At 50.3% G+C, this 22,128-nt stretch overlaps 1 long non-coding RNA gene across 1 annotated transcript; it reads left to right on the forward strand.

Annotated features, from left to right (window-relative positions):
- Positions 1 to 949: 949 nt before the first annotated feature.
- LOC129133633 (uncharacterized) lies at positions 950 to 16,458 on the forward strand. Its single transcript, XR_008536025.1, has 2 exons — positions 950 to 1,149; positions 15,521 to 16,458. It is a non-coding gene; the product is annotated as an uncharacterized LOC129133633 (long non-coding RNA).
- The last annotated feature ends 5,670 nt before the right edge of the window (positions 16,459 to 22,128 follow it).

The following is a 22,128-nucleotide window of genomic DNA, read 5'->3' on the forward strand; positions in this document are numbered from 1 at the left end:
GTCAGAAAATAAGACTAAAGAAAGCGTATGCAACCCACGTGCCCGTCCCCCCGCTGATAAAAACGCCAGGAGGTCTAGTGGCCAGCAACATGGAGAAGGCTGTGGTACTCGGTGATTCATTTTCCTCTGTTTTCACTGGCACAGTTACCAGACCTCTTGAGACCCTGAACCTCAAGGCAGGGACTTGGGGAACAAAGTCCCTTCCAACATAGGAAACAATGGTCTCTTTTGAGACCACCCGAGGAACCTGTGGATACACAAGTCCTGCACCTGGGGAGGCACAACCCCATGCACCAGTACATGCTGGAGGCCGATTGGCTGGAAAGCAGCTTTGCAAATAGGACAATGTGCTCTTGCCTCAAAGGCGGCCAAGGATATCCTTAGCCTGTTATAGAGGAAAGCAGGGTTCATATATGTTACAAGACAGTTGTGTGGACCATTCAAGGTGCTCACTGTCCCCAGGGGTGCAGGGCACCACAGACCACCCTTGGGCAGCTTTGAGGGCACTGCCTACTTTTCTAAAAGCCTCCTATCCAGCTTAACGCAAATCCTACTCTCCTGAGCCCTCAAGCCAGCAGTGACGAACGCACGCTTTGCATTTTATTTGCTTCCAGGAGACGTGCAGCTTAGAAATGTCTGCAATGGAAGTGGGGCTTTCAGCAAACAATGTAGAGCAACTTCGGTTGTTTTTTCAAAATGTCCTGAGAAGTTAAAGGCAGGCCTGCCCTGGCCAAAGCAGTCGTTGGACTGGAGGGAGCAGCAGCAAAAAGGCACGGGCACCTTTGGGGTGGACTCGATGCGGTAACAAAAAACAAGAAACAGTACTTGTAGCTACTACAGCCTCTTCTGCGACCTCGTAGCCCGCCCTCGGGGTCGCAGCACTACACGGGGCAGATCCCTCCGCGCCCCGCGGGCACCAGGTCGACGAGGGCGGACCCGCCAAGGGGGCGGGGAAAAGCGAAAACGACAGGCGAGACAGCAAATCGAGACGCGGGCCACGATCCGTCGGCCCAATGGGCGCCGCGGAGGGCCCGGCTTAGTGGAGGAAGTGGTCGGGGCGGACACGGGCGTTGTCCTTGGCTGGCGAGAGTGTGGGGGCGCTGGTCTCTGGCCCTGGTGGCGCCACTACTGTCTTCGGAAAGATTATCGGTAAGGCGTTTCTCTGGTGCCGTCAGCGCCGAGGACGAGGAGGTAGCCGCACCCTTGCTCTGTGCGCGGTTCCTCTTCCCTTTCCCCCCTCTCCCCCTCCTCCCGCGCTTGCGGGCATCTGAGCCGAGGACCCGGCGCGTGGTGCCCGGGCGCGCGGCAGGGTGCTGCTGCGGCTGGGTGCAGGGACGGGGGACGGACGGGGCCTCTCTGGGTTGTGGCGCTCTCTACTGCACCATCCCCTAAGCTTGTTCTGAGCCGCACCCCCACCCTTCCGGCTGCCGCGGGCGTACTGGGTTGCTGGTGTTGTCCGGTCTCGCCTCGCATATTCCACCCCCACCGTGTCGTGTGCGCGCGTAGAGAGGGACCTCTGACGGTAACTTGGCCTCAATGTGTCTCCTAACAGCATCGAAGAGGTTTCGCAGCTTCGCTGTGCTAGGCTTTGGTTCTGAACCCGCAAACTGGATTATTAGGGCAAGGAATTACGGCTTTCTCTAGTTAAAAACAAAACCAAACCAAACCAAACTACAGAGTGGTCATCCTGCAGGCTGCAACGGCTTTCCAGAACTTGTTTCTGTGGGGAAGTAAGACCGTGATAACAGCATGCTTGCAAGGGTCACGCGTGTTGGTGCTGGAAACTAGAGTGAGCTGCTTAGCCCGGGGGGAAACCAATAACAGCCGTTGCCTATGCGATGTTAACTTTAAGGTAATATCCCCTATGACTTAGTTATTAAGATGCTGAAAGTTAACAGTTAGGGATGCCTTCTGCTTTTAAAGGCAGAGCTTGCATGCAGTAATAGAAGACAGACTCGTCCTATGCACTTGCAGGCTTCCTGTCATTATGCGTGTGTTCCATACTTGAGCTCCCTGTCCTGTGGGAAACGAATGGCCGCTGCTCTTCCACTTCACTAAACTCTTTGATGATTCAGTTAAGCCATTTGTCTCCAGTCTCTGCATGGACCACATCCAATAGAAAAACTGCTTAGGAAACAATCAGCCCGAACTAAAACATGCCGGAGGTTGTTCATTGCAAGTAGTGGTCTGTCTCCTTCCCCCATTGTCTTGCATGACAAATCCCACTTCTGGAGGGGGCTCTGTAAAGATGTCGTGTTTTGGGTATAGAAAGCATTATAATCATGCAAGAAAAATCAATGTTCTGGCTTGTGTTTGGGGTAATCTGGTAATCTGCTTCTGTAGGAGTTCAGCGGGGCAGATGGGTTTGCATAAGCTCTTACCTTTCTCTAAAGCTGGTTATGTTTTAACTGTTTAATCTTCCTCCAGTGCCGTACGTTCCATGATCTTTTGCCCCTAGACAGGACATTTTTCCTAAGTCATGCCTAAGGAGCCAATTATCGAGTTGTCTGAAGCAGGAGGTTCTGGTGAATCTGTAAGTACGGTGGGAGCTTTCTGTATGCTAAACTGTACCTGTAGATAGTTCCTCGTTTACTAGACTCTTTCCCATTGCCCCCTTTCCCCCTTGATAGGGCACAGTAGGCTACTTTGGGTTTTCTGGCGCTATCATGTTTTTGCCTCTAGCTTGTAATGGAGTTGAGCTTTTTGACTAAAAGCAGTGCTATCAAGCAGTGCTGGTCCCTGGGTATGTAGTTCTGGTGCAAAATGCAGTGTTGTTTTGGAGCGCAGTGTGGTGCCTATTGTCGTGGTTTAGAGTAAGAGTAGTAGAACTTCTAACATGCAGAAGAGCACTTGGGGTTTTTGGCAGGCCAGGGGCAAGGAAGGGCAAAGCTGGTGGAGCGGTGCTGGGCGTTTTGCTTTTAGCTATGAAAGCCACGTTCAAAGACTTTGTAAACCCACGCAAAAGGCAGCCTAAAGTTTATTTTCCACCAGGATTGGTTATGTTTCCTGAAGAGACAACGGGGGCTTTAACCCGGAGACAAAGTCAGCTCGTGTGGCTGTTTTGTAGTCCTTTGCTGTTTAGCTTGGGAAAAATTGCCTAGCTCTCTTTTGCCCCTATGGCGTGCATAATTGGTCTTGGTAACTTTGCTTGGAACGCTTCAGTTGCCGGCGGTCGGAGTGCCGTTAATTTGGCATGCAATGGTTGAATTGCTAGGAATTGGCTAGCTGCTTTCTCTGGGTGGTTCTCTGCTCTCGTTCCTTCCCTTCCTGCCCTCTGCCCTCTTTATGTGTTCCTTTTTCTGTTTATTTTACTTATTTATGGGTTTGTACTTCCTTCTCCAGCTTCTTGGGCATGTAATGGTTGTTGGCGAGATGTGTGTTGCTCACCTGGGCCTGACCAATGGATTCCGGATGGTTGTGGATGAAGGGCCCGAGGGTGGGCAGTCTGTCTGTCGCATACATCTACCCGTTCTGGGTGGCCATCAGGTGGGCTGGCCACCTGGCTAAGATTTTGGCACCGCAGGAGTTGCTGCACGCGTACAAATCACCACTGAATGGATTTCGTCTGTTGCCCATCAATCTAGCGGCTTTTGATGTGTAATGTTTTGTTTTTTTTTTTGCCTTGTGTCTGTGGAAGGTAATAAAAGCTTTGAGCAGCAGTTGCACAATAAAGATTTGTCATGGGGATATCACCTCCGTCTTGCGCATCTTACTGAGGGGAAGTAGTTCTGCAAGTTCAGAAGGTGTCTCCCTGGAATTGCAAGTATGTGGAATGTTTCAGCCAGATAACAGCATTTCAGAGATAGATAGATAGATAGTGATTGGCCTGTTTGTGTGAAGCTGGAAGCGCTTAGCAGTCTCTCTGGGTCTTGTAGGAAGCAAAGTCTTAGCTCTTTGGCAGTGGTACGCCAACGTACAGAAAGGCCGTGTAGGCTTCTGCTAAAACTGTAGAAGATGCTGCGTGTGAGGCTACACGCATGCTTTCCAAGGGTGGTTTCACCATGGTGCACTGTGTTTGGAAGCATCCACCACCTGTTGGACCTGGGTGTCCTGGTAACAGGAGTAGGGTGCCAGTTTAGCACTATGTGCATGTAAGCAAACTGTATTGTACCAGCCTCTGTGTCATTCCTGATGAACTGCTGATGATGGATCACTTGCCGTAGCTGCCTCCTGTACGCCCAACACCTCAGGCTACAAGATGGGTGTTAAATGAGATAAGGGAGAAGAGGCAAACCTTCAGAGGCAAGGTAGTGTTTTTTTTCTTCACGCAAATGACTCAGTCCTGATAACTCTCCTCTGGGGAAGCACCAGCACATTCCCACCCACCCCGTGGTGGGGGAGGGGTGGTGTCATCTTTGCTAACGGGCCATAATGGACTCCATGGCACTAGGATAATAGGCAGCTGCAAGGACTTAGACCATCAAAGACTCCCAGAATATCCCATGACTCACAGTATTACATTCCTCCACTGTGAAACTCCCTGTCCTGGTGGAGGTACTGAGCATTCTCACCTGAACCGGAGCATATATATATATAATCTTTGGGTTTGGGGACTTGGTGCACCACCATTTGATGGATCCGGAGGAAGACCAGAATTTCAACAGTACTGTGCCCCTCACCTTACAAAGAGTGTGCCAATTTATACTCCGACTTTGTGGGTTAAAACCAGTTTTCTCTGTATCATTGTATTTTTTGTAATCTCTAGTAAATTGTAACTCCGACCTGTAATCTCTCTGGAGGTAGTTGAATGGGATTCATTTCTCCTGCCGGTTTACTTTTAAACCGGCACATCTTTTGGCGCCCAACGTGCGGCTCGAGAGAGGTCGGAATTGCAGTTTTGTTCTAAAGCATTTGTGTATTGGGGTATAGCAATTTTCCTGATCGTCGTGTTTCTCGGTGTATTCACGTGCATGTTGTGCCCTGTACATATTTCTGCATAGGGGGAGGTATTTGCCCATCATGATGCTCTCTTTACGATCAGGAGAGGAATCAAAACAGCTTTGCTGATTTACTGCGTTTATGGCATGATAACAGCAGAGGCAACGAGTTTCATTTGGAATGTGTATTCAGTCTTGTTTGCCTTTCCTAGTCTGGGCTGCTACCTCTGGGGCCTCATTAATAATGGCACCCAGCCTGATGCCTTAGAGTGGCTACCTGGAACAGAGGCTAGACAGGGTTAAGAGAATAAACGTAGGTATTTATTAAAGGCCTTCAAAAGGTACACCTTGGGCAGTCAGAAGCCTCAGAGGCTACACCCAAGATGGACGATGGTCACGCGTTTTTCAGACAGATATAAGTTTGGTCCATTTACATGTCAGGGGTTATTCCTCCAATTACAGCCTCAGGCAGTGAAGTCATATGCCCCCAGTTTGCTCCCCTCCCCCAATTCACTTTTGTTTATACTTTCCGGGGCCTGAGGCAGTAGGGTGTCCTTGGATCTCAGACCTAGAGGGATTGTTTTGTCTGACTAAAATGTGGAGACAGTTAGCTAACACTTTATATGGAGTTCAGAGTTATGCACTAATGCAGTACAGGATTTGAAAACTATAAGGCATCAAGCCTGTGGGGTGAGGAGGGGAGAATGTTTTTTTCCAGCCCTTCAGGCCTGCTGCAACAGTTTTTGAGAATGTTGAGTTCCCTCTAGATGTTAAGGACAGCATGATCTTCTTGTTAGTTCTGCTAAGTTTTCTCTATTCGGCTTGCACTGTCTACACCATGCTTACAGAATCACAGAATCACTAGGTTGGAAGAGACCTTCAAGATCATCAAGTCCAACCCATGCCCCAAACGCCTTAACTAAACCACGGCACCAAGTGCCATATCCAGTCTTTTATTGAACACATCCGGGGATGGTGACTCCACCACCTCCCCAGGCAGGCCATTCCAATATTGTATCACTCTTTCTGTGAAAAACTTCTTCCAAATATCCAACCGATATTTCCCCTGTCGCAGCTTGAGACTGTGTCCTCTCGTTCATGACATTTGTTGCCTGGAGAAAGAGACCGACCCCCACCTGACTACAACCACCTTTCAGGAAGTTGTAGAGAGCCATAAGGTCACCTCTGAGTCTTCTTTTCTCCCGGCTAAACAACCCCAGGTCCCTCAGTCGTTCCTCATAGGGCTTGTGTTCCAAGCCCCTCACCAGCCTTGTCGCTCTTCTCTGGACGCGCTCAAGCGTCTCAACGTCCTTCCTAAACCGAGGGGCCCAGAACTGGACACAGTATTCAAGGTGCAGCCTCACCAGTGCCGAGTACAGGGGAAGAATGACCTCCCTGCTCCTGCTGGCCACACTGTTCCTGATACAGGCCAGGATGCCGTTGGCCTTCCTGGCCACCAGGGCACACTGCTGACTCATGTTCAGTCTGTTGTCGACCAGTACCCCCAGGTCCTTTTCCGCTTGGGCACTGTCCAGCCACACCGTCCCCAGCCTGTAACGTTGCAGGGGGTTATTGCGGCCAAAATGCCGGACTCGGCGCTTGGACTTATTAAACTGCATCCCATTGGACTCTGCCCATCCATCCAACCGTTCTAGGTCTCTCTGCAGAGCCCTTCTCCCTTCCAACAGATCAACACATGCCCCCAACTTGGTGCCATCTGCAAACTTACTAATGAAGGTTTCAATACTCTCATCCATGTAATCAGTGAAGATATTGAACAAAACAGGTCCCAGCACAGACCCCTGAGGGACACCACTGGTGACCGGTCGCCAGCTGGATGCAGCACGGTTCACCACCACTCTCTGGGCCCGGCCATCCAGCCAGTTCCTAACCCAGCAAAGAGTGCTCCTGTCCAAGCCGTGGGCTGTTGGCTTTTCCCGGAGTATGCTGTGGGAGACAGTGTCAAAGGCCTTGCTGAAGTCCAAATAGACAACATCCACAGCCTTTCCTGCATCCACCAGGCGGGTCACTTGGTCCTAAAAGGAGACCAGGTTGGTCAAACACGACCTACCCCTCCTAAACCCTTGCTGGCTGGGTCTGATACCCCGGCCATCCTGTAAGTGCTGCGTGATGGCACTTAATATAAACTGCTCCATTATCTTACCTGGTACTGAGGTCAGGCTGGCTGGTCTATAATTACTAGGATCCTCCTTTCTACCCTTTTTGTGAATGGGTGTCACATTGGCCAGCTTCCAGTCATCTGGAACCTCACCAGTGAGCCAGGACTGTTGGTAAAAGATGGGGAGCGGCTTGGCAAGCTCATCTTAGAGTCAGGACAGAGGCTTCTGGGGAATTTGTCTGGAGAACTTCCCTGGGAGCAGATCATCCTGAGTGGCATGGGATGTTGAAGGAGATGGCCCAGTGTTTGGAAGACTTCTCTCTTCCAATGATCTGGAAGTTCACCTCTGAACAATTGCAAGGGCCCTGTTAAAAGAATAAGTTATGTGAAGGGAAAAGGCTCTGACAGCTCCAGAGATGGACAACTCACAGCAACATGCTGGGCCCTGGCCATTGCTTAGCAGACACTGCTTGGTATGGTACAACACTTTCAGGAGGAGGAGAAAAGAAACAAATCAACAGGAGCCATGTCCACGCAAACCACGTCTGAGCCAGAGGGAAAAGGAAACAAATCAACAGGCACCGTATGCATGCAAGCCATCGCTGGACCAGAAGGACAGCCTAAGCTGGTAGCAGTCGCCCTTGTTCAGAAAAGAAAATCCCCATAGTGAATGACGAGGAAGAGGCAGGACCTTCACATCCAGCAGAAGAGACAGAGCCAGAAAAGGTCACTCGATCCCTATCCCCGGGCAAGGTGCGTGAGCTGCGTAGAGAGTTCACACGCGAGGCAAATGGGTCCATATTGACCTTGCTGCTCTGAATCGGGGATGCCATGGCTAATGATACAATTCCAGATGGTAGCGAAGCCAGGCAACTGGGATCCCTGTCCCGGGGTGTGGCTATTGACCAGGGGATCGGGAAAAGACAGGAAACTCTGAGCCTCTGGCGACGACTGCTTTCAAGTGTGAGGGAAAGACAGCTTTGTAAGGAGGACCTCCACGTGTCGCGCGGACAGTGGAACATGATGGAGCACGGTGTCCGATGCCTGAGGGAATTAGCTGTGCTGGAGATCGTTTTTTCAGAGGACAAGGGATTCCCGAAAAGTCCAGACGGTGTCCAATACGCATTGCAAATGTGGCTGAAATTTGCTCAGCTCGGGTCAGAAGTATATTCCTGTTACTTAGCGATGCTTCAATGGAGGGAGGGAGAAGATTAGGTGGGTGCATTGGTTAGTAAACTCAGCATTTATGACGACCCTGTCGCCGCCCCGTTACGGGCCCATGTCTCGCCTGTGGAAACGAAACTGGCTGGGCATGTCTGGAGCCTGGAAGAGAAAATTGAAGAGGGCTACCAGAAACCAAGAGAGGAGCTTAAGGAGGGAATCTTCCGCATCTCGCCAGGACAGACGAGAGTCTCTGCTATTAGGAGCAGGCGTCCCCCAGCTAAGGAGAGGGTGTACACTCCACGAGGGTATACTCCCGGCAGCATAGGAGTGATGATGTCGTGTCCAGCCCTCTTGAAGGGACCTCCAGGTCGTATTTACAGGAAGGGAACAATGAGTACCATGACCAGAACTAGAGGGGCCCTGCCTCTAGCCAGGTAGAGGAGAGGGTCTATTGGACTGTGTTGATCCGATGGCCCGGCACATCAGACCCACAAAAGTGTAAGGCTTTAGTTGACACTGGCACGCAATGTACTTTGATGCCATTGAGAAATGTGGGGGCAGAATCCATCTCTATTTCTGGGGTGACAGGGGGATCCCAACAGCTGACTGGACTGGAAGCTGAAGTGAGCTTGACCAGGAAGGAATGGCACAAACACCCCATCGTGACTGGTCCAGAGGCCCTGTGTATCCTCGGCATAGATTACCTCAGGAGTGGGTATTTCAAAGACCCAAAAGGACATCGCAAGGAGAGGCAAGGCAAAAGCTGCAGTAGCTGATTCGCAGCTGGCAGATGCCGCTCCGATGCGAGCTTGGAACCTCCCCAGGTGGCCTGGGCTGGCACCGAGATGAGAGAGGGAAAGGGGGTGCTTCCGCTTTCAAAAAGGTTCCTGCAAACTCACGGGGGTGGCAGCTGGTCTCAGTGCTAGTAGTGGTCGAGGTGCGGGCGGCGGACGGCTGGAATCTTCTGATCAGCAGCGGGCACAGGTGGGGAAGGTAGCCAGAACTCAGTCGTAGTGCTGAGTTGCAGCGAAGCAAAGTCCCGGGTCAGAGCGCACAACCTCCCACGGCACCGTGCCACAGACGGTTCTCAGATCCCCTGAGTGGAAGGGCCCACCCCGCCCAGCTAAAACTCCCCAACCCCCACTGGAGAATTGTAGTATCCTAGACCAGCCCAGGTGTGAAGGGACCTTGAAAGATCATCTGGTGCAGCCTCTTGTGGGAAAGGGAGCCTAGATGAGATTATTTAGCACCCTGTCCAATCGCATCTGGAAAACCTCCAGCAATGGGGACTGATGCAACTTGTGCCCCTTGTCTTCTCCATGTGGCTCCCTGGAAGTACTGGAATACTGTGTGGAGGTTCCCCCTGAGCCTAGGCAGGTGCCTAACATTTTGCAACTAATTCCTTTGTCGTTGCTAGCCTTCATGCAGCCGCTAGCTGCTTTTAGATGTTCCTCCACAGCTTTTGGATCATGCTGCGCCCATGTGTCCGAGTATTTAGGACTTAGGCTTATTCCCTGCTTCTGAAAGTATTCAGTGATATCTCTTGCCATCCCTCCGACTATGCCAATTGGTGCAAATGGGAGTTTTAGGTCGCCTTAAGAATCGCCAGAAAAGGTATCAGCAAAAGCAGGTTCTCCAGCCCTTTGAGCATCTTCATGGCCCTCCTTGGGACGCTCTCCAGTCTGTCCGCCTCTTTTAATTGAATTCTGGGGACCAGAACTGCACACAGAGTGTGGCCTGCAGGCATGGCCTCTGTGAGAAGAGGCCAAGGTCTGCTCTGCGCTAGACACAGTTAGTTTTCACCAGCCAGGCACCAGACTTCCCTGAGAGCCAAAGCTGAGCAACTCAGCAAAGCTGGTGGCACCCTTGTGTAAGCATATTTAAGAAAGGGTAAAGCGCTGTCTGGGGCAGGTATTTCCCTGCTGCCCTTAGATCTGGCAGGTGGCTATGTCCTGAAGGAACTTTTTCGTCTTATTTTCTCCTCCTGTCCTATTGAGGAGGGGTGGTGAGAGAACAGCTGGTTGAGCCCCTGGCAGCCAGCCAAGGTCTGACCTCATAAAGCCTAAAAGGCATATTCTTCCTTGTAGAAGGGGGTTGGTGGCTTAGAGATTTTAGGAACAGGAAAATTAATTAGGGGCTGAATGTTGGTTTGAGTGAAGGGCAGGTACCAATCCGTCTTCTATAACTGCAATTTCAGCAGCAAAGGACAGCTGAGAATCAGGCCCCAAAGATGCTGGTTTGGGTGTTGCTAAGATGGAGTTCATTTCCCCATAGCAGCTCTCACAGTGCCGTGTGTCACGTGAAAAAGGGAGGAGGCTTCCTTGACCCTTGGTGTGGGGAGATTTTCTCAGTCTTTAGTGGTTAATTTGTCTGTGTTTCAGGAAAGTTGAGACCGTTGTGCCCGACCAGTCTGTCAGCATCCCATTGGGGGGCTCCTTCACTGAGCAGTCCTACTGGATCAGAGGGGGGTTTGAGTGACTTAGGGAAACACACCAACAGCGTAAGGGAGACCCCTCAGCAGGTCTTCCCCTTTACCCATTGTGTTACCTGCTGCTGCCGACTGGTAGCGTCCGCCAAGGATTCACGCTAACAGTTTATGGAATAACGCTCTTTATTAATATAAATTGTGACAGGTTAAGGTTCGAAGATTGTTGGTGATAGTGTCTGACTGCAAAAATATATTTGAAGGAATATACAGACAAGCTCTAATCCCCAATAAAATGTTCAGCATGCATAGAGTATGATTCTTATCCAATAGGCATCTCTATGGGGGAGAAGACAGGTTCAGCCCATCAACTGATCCCAGCAGCTACGATGGAGCCTTCCCTAACTTTTCCCCATTCTCGACTTATTTTTATACTATTTCTGTGTGTTTAGGTGGAGCTTGAGTGACTCTAGTCATGCATACCTTTGTTACTGACTGGTGTAAAATTCTCTTGCTTTGCTTTTAAAGATACAGTCAAGAAGAATATAGAGCACATGCCCAGTGAGGGATGGTTGCACTTTGGAGGTGGGTAACTTTGGGATGGAGGTGTGCGTTAATATTATTATTAGGCTTTAATGAAGCAAGTTCATCTAAGGAGAGTGATTTCGCCACAGTTGCTGGCTCAGCAGTAAGACATCTTCCCCTATCTCCCTTGGTTGACAGGTGGTATGCTGTTTATCAGCTGCAAAGTACCATCGAGTTCCCTTCCCTGCAAGGATTTCTGCAGAGCCTGGCCTTCGCTCCGCTCCACCCTCCATTCCATCCCTCTTAGCGGGTGTGTTGTGTGCGTGTGTGTGGGGAATCATCACGGAATAGGTTCCAAGTCATGCCAACTGCATTCCACCCAGGGAGCAGCAACTGTGATTTACCCTATAATTCCCGTACTGTTATAACTCCTGTGAGGATGCTAATATAACTCCTAAGTTTCCTCTAATTGTATCCCCAGTTACCGGTCCACAGGGTAACCGGTCATTTTCCCGCACCGTGCTTTGCACTGGTAGCTCGAAAGGTGTTGATAAAACGCCAGTGTTTTGGCTACTGCTGAGCAATGTTGGCACAGCATCAGTGCTGTCTCTCCAACATTCTGCCCCAGCATCAGTAGGCTGGGGGTGGGCAAGATCCTGGGAGGAGACACAACCAGGTCAGCTGACCCAAACTGGCCAGAGGGATATTCCATACCATATGACATCAGCCCAGAAATAAAAGCTAGGCAAAGGAGGAGGAAAGGGGGGCATTTCTTATTTACAGTGTTTACCTTCCAGAGAAACTGCTACGTGTGCGGAAGCCCTGCTTCCCGGGAAGTGGCTAGGCGGTGCTTGCTGATCAAAACTAGGGAATAAGGTGCTTTTTTTTCCCCTCTCCTTGTTCATGCACAAACTTTCACTTTTGCTTTCGTAAACTGCCTTATCTCAATCTGCAAGTTGTTTTTCATCTCTCCCGTCCAGCTGGGAAGGGGAAGCGACAGAGTTGTTTGCTGAACACCTGGCGTCTAGCCAAGATAAACCCACACCAGTCCTTTTTGGTTCCTAAAGTGAGCTGAGACAATGGCAGTTATATATCTTGCATGGTATAGTAATAGCAGTTACTGAGTAGCAAGTTCCTGTGCGGGACATGGAGTTTGTCAGGTACGCTGCTTATCTCTTTGTTTTGTTCAGTTTGGGAACACGTTAATACAAACAGTGGCTCTGTGCTTTGCTGTGACACTGATGGCTTTATTGTGCTGGAGGAGCTATTTTCTGGGGACAATGCGGGAATCCCTCTCCCTATCTGGGATTGATGTGTATCGTTTTAGAATGCAGGCTCCCGTGTTCCTTGTTCCCCCTCATGTAAGCTGTTGAATACTATTTAATACTATTAACTAATACTGTTGGCGTACTATGGGGTTTGTGGAATCTGGTGTCATCCTGCTGTAAGACAAAACAAACTGTAGGTGAGGAGATATTGAAATGTGCCCTGAAGCGGCTGGTCCCTGGATGTCAGTGTGTGTGGTAGGATTTGGGCAGGCTCCTAGAGTGGTTATCACCTCCCCTTGCCTGGGACTTTACACCTAAACAGGCAATGAGCCCTGGCAAACTGACGCGTCACCTGATAGAAGGGTGCCTTACCTACCCCGATGAAACCCAGCAGCTTCTCGCCCTGTACAGGGGCCTGGCCTATGCCTGTTGAGCCACAGTTCAGTACTGTCAGAGGAGTGTGGCTGAGGCAGGGACCCGAAGTGCATTGGAGGACACTATGGCTGAGATAGGGACCCAAACAACAACGACTACAGTAATTGCCCCCCAGAAGTGTCAAAGAAAAGGGGAATAAGGAGAGCCAAGGAGCGATCAGCAAGACTCACTCACCTTTTTAGTAGTCCCACGTGGCCAGTGCAAAAGTCTGATGGAGGGTGGAGGTTAACAGTAGACCATCGTGGCCTGAATGAAGTAACGCCCCCACTGAGTGCTCCTGTACCGCACATGTTAGAGCTCCAATGTGAACTGGAGTCAAAAGCAGCCAGGTGTTGTGCTGCACTTGGCATTGTCAATGCATTTTTCTCAATTCCTTTGGCAGCAGAGTGCAGACCACAGTTTGCTTTCATGTGGTGAGGTGTTCAATACACCAGGAATCGACTGGACTGCCCCGGGGGTGGAAACACAGCCCTACCATCTCTCATGGACTGATCCAAAGCGTACTGGAAATGGGTGATGCCCCCGAACGCCTGCAATGCGTTCACGACATCATTGTGTGGGGGCAGTGAGGCAGAAGAAGTGTTTGAGAAGGGAAAAAGAATAGTTCAGAAAGTTCTGGAAGCTGGGTTTGCCATAAAGAAAAGCAAGGTCAAGGGACCTGTACGGGACATCCAGTTCTTGGGCGTCAAACGGCAGGATGGCCGCCGTCATGTGCCTATGGATGTGGTTAAGAAGATAGCAACTATGTCTTCACCAGCTAAGAAGATGGAAACACCGGCTTTCGTAGGCCGCCCGGGGTTTTGGAGAATGCCTATTCCAGGTTATACTCAGCTTGTGAGGCCCCTGTATCGAGTGACCCGGAAGAAGAACCATTCTGAATGGGGCCTTGAGCAACAACAGGCCTTTGAGCAGATCAAAGAGGAAATAGCTTGGGCGGTAGCTCTTGAGCCCGTTCAGACTGGACCAACCCTGCAAAATATACTCTACACCGCAGCTGGGTAGCATGGTCTCACTTGGAGCCTGTGGCAAAGAACATCAAGAGAAACCCGAGGTTGACCATTAGGGTTTTGGAGCTGGGGTTACTGAGGATCAGAAGGCCCACTACACTCCAGCTGAAAAAGAAATATTAGCAGTGTATGAGAGGGTTTGAGCATCCTCAAATGTTTTTGGGAAGGACGCCCATCTCTTCTTGGCACTGCAATTTCCTGTGCTACACTAGATGTTGAAAGGAAGCGTCCCTTTGACACATTGTGCAAACAGTGCTACTTGGAGTAAGTGGGTGGGTAGCACTGATCACACAACGAGTTTGACTGGGGAAACCCAATTGCCCGAGAATCCATGGAGAAAGGCAGAGGTTTTGGAGAATTTCTTTGAAAAGTCACTTGTGCTCAAGAAGCAGCACCATATAATGAGTTATCAGAAGATGAAAGAGGCCATGCTGTCTTTACTGATGGATCCTGCCTCGTGGTAGAAACCATCAGAGGTGGAAAGCTGCTGTGTGGAGTCCCACACAACGAGTCGTTGAGGTTGCTGAAGGAGAAGAGAAGTGGCCTGTACTGTGTCTCTATAGTGACTCCTGGATGGTGGCTAATGCCCTATGAGGGTGGCTACAGCAATGGAAGAAGACCAATTGGCAATGCAAGGGTAAACCCATTTGGGCTGCTGCGTTGTGGCAGGACATGACTGCACGGATAGAAATCGTGTCTCTGAAGGAATGTCACGTAGATGTTTACGCGCCCAAATGCCATGCCACTGAGGAACGTCGCAAGGATGAACAGCTAGATAAGGCTGCCAAAATGGAAATAGCTCAGGTAGACTTAGACTGGGAGCAGAAGTGTGAACTATTTACAGCCCGATGGGCCCATGAAACATCAGGACATCTAGGAAAAGATGCAACCTACAGATGAGCTTGTGATCGAGGGGTGGATCTGATCACAGAGGCTATCACACAGGTCACCCATGAATGTGAAACGTGTGCTGCAATCAAGTGAGCCACACGAGTACAATCTCCTTGGAATAGATGGCCAAGCTGGATTTTAAAGATGGTGAGGCCTGGCAAATTGACTATATTGGACCACTGCCATGGACACACCAAGGCAAGAGCTTACATACTCATCATGGTAGAGGCAACTACTGGTTGGCTGGAAAAATACCCTCTAAGCCATGCTATTGCTTGAAACACCATCTTAGGCCTTGAGGGACACATTTTGTGGTGTCATGGTACCCCAGAAAGAATGGAATCAATGAGGCTTGTTTTTGAAATAACCTCCTAAACTCTTGGGCAAAGAAACATGTGGATATATCACATCCCTTATCACCCACAAGCCTCTGGAAAGATTGAGAGGTATGATGGACTGTCAAGAGGGTTGGGCAATCGGGCATGGAAGCATTGGGAGGCAAATGTAGCAGAAGCCACTTGGCTGGTTAACACCAGAAGATCTGCTAACCGCGCTGGTCCTGCCCAAACAAAACCACTACATACTGTGGGAGGAGATAAGGTCCCCGTACTACACACAGGGAAGTGGCTAAGGAGGTCGGTGTGGAATTCTCCTCCCATGGGAAAAGGCAAACCTATTAATGGGATTGTCTTTGCTCAGGGACCTGGGTGTACTTGGTGGGCAATGCAGAAGGACGGGGAGACCTGGTGTGTGCCTCAAGGAGATTTAACCTTGGGGGGAAAATAATGAGTGTAAATTGTATGTTGCAGGGAGTAAAGTAGCAGGAGTGACGTGAACCGACGATGAGTGAATTTTACGAGCGGCGAGGAGAGTGCGACGATAGCCCAGGCAGGGCCGGTGCCGGTGCTGAACGATCGTGTGTGTCGCTTCTGTCCCGAGCACCCATCTTGATGGAATGGAGCCCAAGTCACGGCCTGTTTTTAAACATCCAGAAGGGTGGAGGAAACCCATGGAATGGGAAACTAATGTCTATCTTTGAAAGGAAGTGGGACGGTAGTTAATGAAAATGTATACGTGTGTTGGGCATAAAGATGGTTTAAGCATGGAGTTTAAGTTGTAAGTGTTGGTAAGAAGGGATTTCAGTCATGACAAATAAATACAACGGAATAATTAGAAGACAGATATATATATATATATATCTATAATTCTGTGGCATCTGAGTACGATGATGCAAATGGTGTGAAGTAAGGGGTGGAGATTGTATTGGGTGTGGCTGAGATGGAGTTAGTTTTCCGCATAGCGGCCATCAGTGCCATGCTTTGCATTGGTCACTAGAAAGGTGTTGATAACACGCCAGTGTTTTGGGTACTGCTGGGCAGTGTTGGCACAGCATCAGCGCTGTCTCTCCAACATTCTGTCCCTCATCAGTAGGCTGGGGGTGGGCAAGATCCTGGGAGGAGACACCACTAGACCAGGTGACCCAAACTGGCCAGAGGGCTATGCTGTACCATATGACTTCAGCTCAGAAATAAAAGCTAAGTTAAGGAGGGGGAAGGGGGCACATTCGTTATTTACAACGTTTGCCTTTCGGAGCAACCCTTACGCGTGCTGAAGCCCTGCTTCTTGGAAAGTGGTCGGACAGTGCTTGCTGATGGGAACTAGAGGATATAATTATTTGGTTTTCCTGTTTGCTTTTTTGTGCGAAAACTTTCTCTTTTCCTTTAGTAAACTGCCTTATCTCACCCTGTGAGTTGTTTTCCATCTTATTTTCTCTCTGTGTCAAGCTGAGAAGGGGGAGTGATAGAGTGGCTCTGTGGGCACCTGGCATCCAGCCAAGGTCAACCCACCAGCAATGCTTTTGATGCCGTCCAGGTGTTGTAGGATAAGGGCACTGAATTGGCTGCGGAGCTGGTGCTTGCAACAGCGTTCTGGGTTCGATGAGCATGGGGCCCTGTTTTTGGATCAGCAACTGCTTGGGAGAGCGGAGCTCCACCTCACTAAGCGGAGTAAAGGTATTTTTGCCAGTAGGACAGCTGACCTCATTTGGAGGGCTTTAAACTAAAAGCGAGGTGTCGCGGCAGGGCGTCCCCGAACTGGTAATAATTAGCATTGACTCCATGATTCACAGAAGGCTGATCAATCTCTTTATTTTATATATATATAATTATTAGGAAACCCGTTGCTTTTATAGACAGTTACGATACACCTGGACCTAATTGGTCCTCCAATCCAAACACCATCACCATTGGCTAATTAAGAAACCACCCTTTGGTAAACAAATCTCCATAACACATTCCACATGTTCACAACAACAGGTGCAGCAAGTGAAGATAAGAATTGTTCCTCATTCTTTTCTCTGATCTTCTCACAGCCTTCCTCAGAAAGGCCTGGGAAAGTTATGTGTTGCTCTCTGTGGCCAGAGAGCTGCTGCCACAGTGAGGGTGCGAGGAGGGAGAGGCAGAGACTAATCAGCAGCCCTGTGCGGGAGTGATGGACAGGGTCAATGAACAAAGGGCAGGGCAAGAGGTCCAGTCCCTGGAAGTCCCCCTTAGAACCCGAAGGCAGCGGTGGATGTCATAGCTGCAAGTGTGCCCAGCAGAAAGATCTCCTTGGACGAGTAAGTTTTAAAGGAGGAGATTGACAGGAAGCAGGGAATCCAGGTACACGGACAGGAGTTCAATGCCAGGTATTGTACGCTGTCCCAGGCTGAGCGATGGCCTGCCTTCAGAGTGCACAAAAGGAAGGTAAGCCAGAATGTAACCTCGGGGTGACTGACACAAGTGACTCCTGAGATGAAGGAGACCGGATGCATTTCTGTGCTCAGGGTAGAAGGAAGAACCCTCCCCCATCTCCTGAAGTGCCCCTACATAACAGACAGTATGCTCCTGGTTTGGAGACTGAAGAGCACATGAGTAATGGACAGGAGCCAGGACAAAGGCAACCATGCAAAGCTGACCTAACCACCTGCCCACGTTAGAACCAGTGCGACCAGAGAAGCACATAAAGGTATTAGTAACTGGAGATTTCCTCCCGAGAAACACCGAGACACCCATTTCCCACCCAGACGATTTCTCTAGAGAGCTCTGCTGCCTACCAGGAGCTCGCATTCATGGTGGCACTGAGAGGCTGCTGAGGCTGGTGAACCCTACAGATTATCACCTCTCCTACTCTTCTCTGTAGCGTCAGATAAGGCAACTTAGAACCCCCCCAGGAGTCTATTATGTCTGTAGGAGCGATGCTAAAAGGATGGGGAGCACAGGTGATGGTCGCCTCTATTGGTGTCCGGTCTGAGGAAGGGGTCCAGGAAGGAGGAGACAGACTGAACAGCTGAATGCCGGGCTGCGTAGCTGGTGCCATACTCAAGGTTTTGGCTTCTATGATCATGGATCTACCTTTAAGAAGCCAGGTCTGTTGGGAGCTGATGGGATTCACGCGACCAAGCGGGGCAAGATGGTCTTTGCCAGTAAGCCGGTTAGACTTACAAGGAGGGCTTTAAAGGTGACTCGGCGGGGAAAGACGATGGAGTTTTGAGCAACAGAGAAGAGCCAGGGGCTGGTGATGTGTTGGGAAACAAGAGGGGAATACTTGAGAAATGCTGCAAAGGAATTGGGGCTTGATCCTTGTCCAAAAAAGTGACGCAGTCAACAGCCCAGCGGAAGTGCCTCTGTACCAATGCACGCATTATGCATGAGAAAGAGGAGCTGGAAACCACTGTGCAGCCGGAAAGCTAACAATGTAATCACCATAGTAGAAATGTGCTGGGACAACTCAAATGACTGGAGCTCTGCAATCAATGGCTATAAACTGGTCAGAAGGAAGGAGGGGCGGAGGTGGCCCTCTATGTAAACCAAAAATAAGAGGGATTTCCTGTACAGAGCTGTCTTTGAAAGACAGTGATGAACAGGTTGAGAGCTTATGGGTGAAAATTAGAGGCCAAGCTGTTGCGTTAGGAGTAAGAAAGAGTGCAGAAAATAAAGCCCCTTGCGTTCCAGCTGGTCCTGAGAGATCAGAGGGACTGGGTGAGGTTAGGCTTAATTTCCGATTACAACCAATTCAGCACTGTAAGTCTGGTTGCGTTCTCTAAGAACCTTTGCGAGCACAGATTCAGGAACAGAGTGGTTTTCTGAAGTTACAGAAATGGAGATTTGGAACTGCCATTGAGAAATGCACTAGCTGTGATAGACCTCTAATAACATTGTGCTAACCCATGCAATACTAATAATAGCAATGGCATGCAGAAGCTTCCCAAGAGGGCGGCCCCACTTGGGAGGAGGAGAAGAGAAGAGAAGAGACTGGCAACTGTCCCCGACATCTTTTGGGAATTCCTGCTACCTAGCTGAAATTTCTAGCCTCCTTATATACAGCCCAATCTTCTCCTCCTTACATTACATATAGCGTGATCTAAGCGGAGAGCTGAGTGATAGATCATCTATGTGGTCACATGTACTTCAGTAAGCTTATTAGCATATGCACGAGTGTGCGTTTTAATACTTAAATGACCCTTAATCAGGCAAAGGTTACATTTTTGGCCTTGGTGTCCTTCAAAGTTCCGCTCTTAAGACTTCTTTCCATTTCATGCCGTTCATCAGAGCCAAAAGAGGGCTATCCTAGCTGCCCATGAACTCTTCCTTCGGCCATATTGTCCTTTTTTGACCTCAGCTATGTGGATGTCCATCAGTAAAGATAACGTGGAGGGTACACGGTTTAGGCTTTAACGCTTTCCTGGCTCCATGGTCATCATCCCACACAAGCTAACAAAGGAAACCTTGTGGTTGGTATCTACTATAGGCCACCTGATTAAGAGGATGAGGTCGACGTAAGAAATCAGGCAAGTTAGGCAGGAGATGAGCGTGGCTAACGGCCTTCTCTTCTGCTCGAGCTGAAGCACAAAGTGGAAATGCATAGGTAGTGGAAGCAGGGACACGTATTCTGGGAAGAATCTAAAGATGCCGCCCAGGTCTGTAGGGATGGCATCAGAAAAACTAAGGCAAAGCTGCAGCTGAATTTGGCAGGGGATGTAAAGAATCATACGATGGGCTTCCATGGGTGCGTTGGTCAGAAAATAAGACTAAAGAAAGCGTATGCAACCCACGTGCCCGTCCCCCCGCTGATAAAAAAGCCAGGAGGTCTAGTGGCCAGCAACATGGAGAAGGCTGTGGTACTTGGCGATTCATTTTCCTCTGTTTTCACTGGCACGGTTACCAGACCTCTTGAGACCCTGAACCTCAAGGCAGGGACTTGGGGAACAAAGTCCCTTCCATCAGAGGAAACGATGGTCTCTTTTGAGACCACCCGAGGAACCTGTGGATACACAAGTCCTGCACCTGGGGAGGCACAACCCCATGCACCAGTACATGCTGGAGGCCGATTGGCTGGAAAGCAGCTTTGCAAAATAGGACAATGTGCTCTTGCCTCAAAGGCGGCCAAGGATATCCTTAGCCTGTTATAGAGGAAAGCAGGGTTCATATATGTTACAAGACAGTTGTGTGGACCATTCAAGGTGCTCACTGTCCCCAGGGATGCAGGGCACCACAGACCACCCTTGGGCAGCTTTGAGGGCACTGCCTACTTTTCTAAAAGCCTCCTATCCAGCTTAACGCAAATCCTACTCTCCTGAGCCCTCAAGCCAGCAGTGCCGAACGCACGCTTTGCATTTTATTTGCTTCCAGGAGACGTGCAGCTTAGAAATGTCTGCAATGGAAGTGGGGCTTTCAGCAAACAATGTAGAGCAACTTCGGTTGTTTTTTCAAAATGTCCTGAGAAGTTAAAGGCAGGCCTGCCCTGGCCAAAGCAGTCGTTGGACTGGAAGGAGCAGCAGCAAAAAGGCACGGGCACCTTTGGGGTGGACTCGATGCGGTAACAAAAAACAAGAAACAGTACTTGTAGCTACTACAGCCTCTTCTGCGACCTCGTAGCCCGCCCTCGGGGTCGCAGCACTACACGGGGCAGATCCCTCCGCGCCCCGCGGGCACCAGGTCGACGAGGGCGGACCCGCCAAGGGGGCGGGGAAAAGCGAAAACGACAGGCGAGACAGCAAATCGAGACGCGGGCCACGATCCGTCGGCCCAATGGGCGCCGCGGAGGGCCCGGCTTAGTGGAGGAAGTGGTCGGGGCGGACACGGGCGTTGTCCTTGGCTGGCGAGAGTGTGGGGGCGCTGGTCTCTGGCCCTGGTGGCGCCACTACTGTCTTCGGAAAGATTATCGGTAAGGCGTTTCTCTGGTGCCGTCAGCGCCGAGGACGAGGAGGTAGCCGCACCCTTGCTCTGTGCGCGGTTCCTCTTCCCTTTCCCCCCTCTCCCCCTCCTCCCGCGCTTGCGGGCATCTGAGCCGAGGACCCGGCGCGCGGTGCCCGGGCGCGCGGCAGGGTGCTGCTGCGGCTGGGTGCAGGGACGGGGGACGGACGGGGCCTCTCTGGGTTGTGGCGCTCTCTACTGCACCATCCCCTAAGCTTGTTCTGAGCCGCACCCCCACCCCTCCGGCTGCCGCGGGCGTACTGGGTTGCTGGTGTTGTCCGGTCTCGCCTCGCATATTCCACCCCCACCGTGTCGTGTGCGCGCGTAGAGAGGGACCTCTGACGGTAACTTGGCCTCAATGTGTCTCCTAACAGCATCGAAGAGGTTTCGCAGCTTCGCTGTGCTAGGCTTTGGTTCTGAACTCGCAAACTGGATTATTAGGGCAAGGAATTACGGCTTTCTCTAGTTAAAAACAAAACCAAACCAAACCAAACTACAGAGTGGTCATCCTGCAGGCTGCAACGGCTTTCCAGAACTTGTTTCTGTGGGGAAGTAAGACCGTGATAACAGCATGCTTGCAAGGGTCACGCGTGTTGGTGCTGGAAACTAGAGTGAGCTGCTTAGCCCGGGGGGAAACCAATAACAGCCGTTGCCTATGCGATGTTAACTTTAAGGTAATATCCCCTATGACTTAGTTATTAAGATGCTGAAAGTTAACAGTTAGGGATGCCTTCTGCTTTTAAAGGCAGAGCTTGCATGCAGTAATAGAAGACAGACTCGTCCTATGCACTTGCAGGCTTCCTGTCATTATGCGTGTGTTCCATACTTGAGCTCCCTGTCCTGTGGGAAACGAATGGCCGCTGCTCTTCCACTTCACTAAACTCTTTGATGATTCAGTTAAGCCATTTGTCTCCAGTCTCTGCATGGACCACATCCAATAGAAAAACTGCTTAGGAAACAATCAGCCCGAACTAAAACATGCCGGAGGTTGTTCATTGCAAGTAGTGGTCTGTCTCCTTCCCCCATTGTCTTGCATGACAAATCCCACTTCTGGAGGGGGCTCTGTAAAGATGTCGTGTTTTGGGTATAGAAAGCATTATAATCATGCAAGAAAAATCAATGTTCTGGCTTGTGTTTGGGGTAATCTGGTAATCTGCTTCTGTAGGAGTTCAGCGGGGCAGATG

Source organism: Agelaius phoeniceus, chromosome W (genome assembly GCF_051311805.1).
Source record: "Agelaius phoeniceus isolate bAgePho1 chromosome W, bAgePho1.hap1, whole genome shotgun sequence".
Lineage (NCBI taxonomy): Eukaryota > Metazoa > Chordata > Aves > Passeriformes > Icteridae > Agelaius > Agelaius phoeniceus.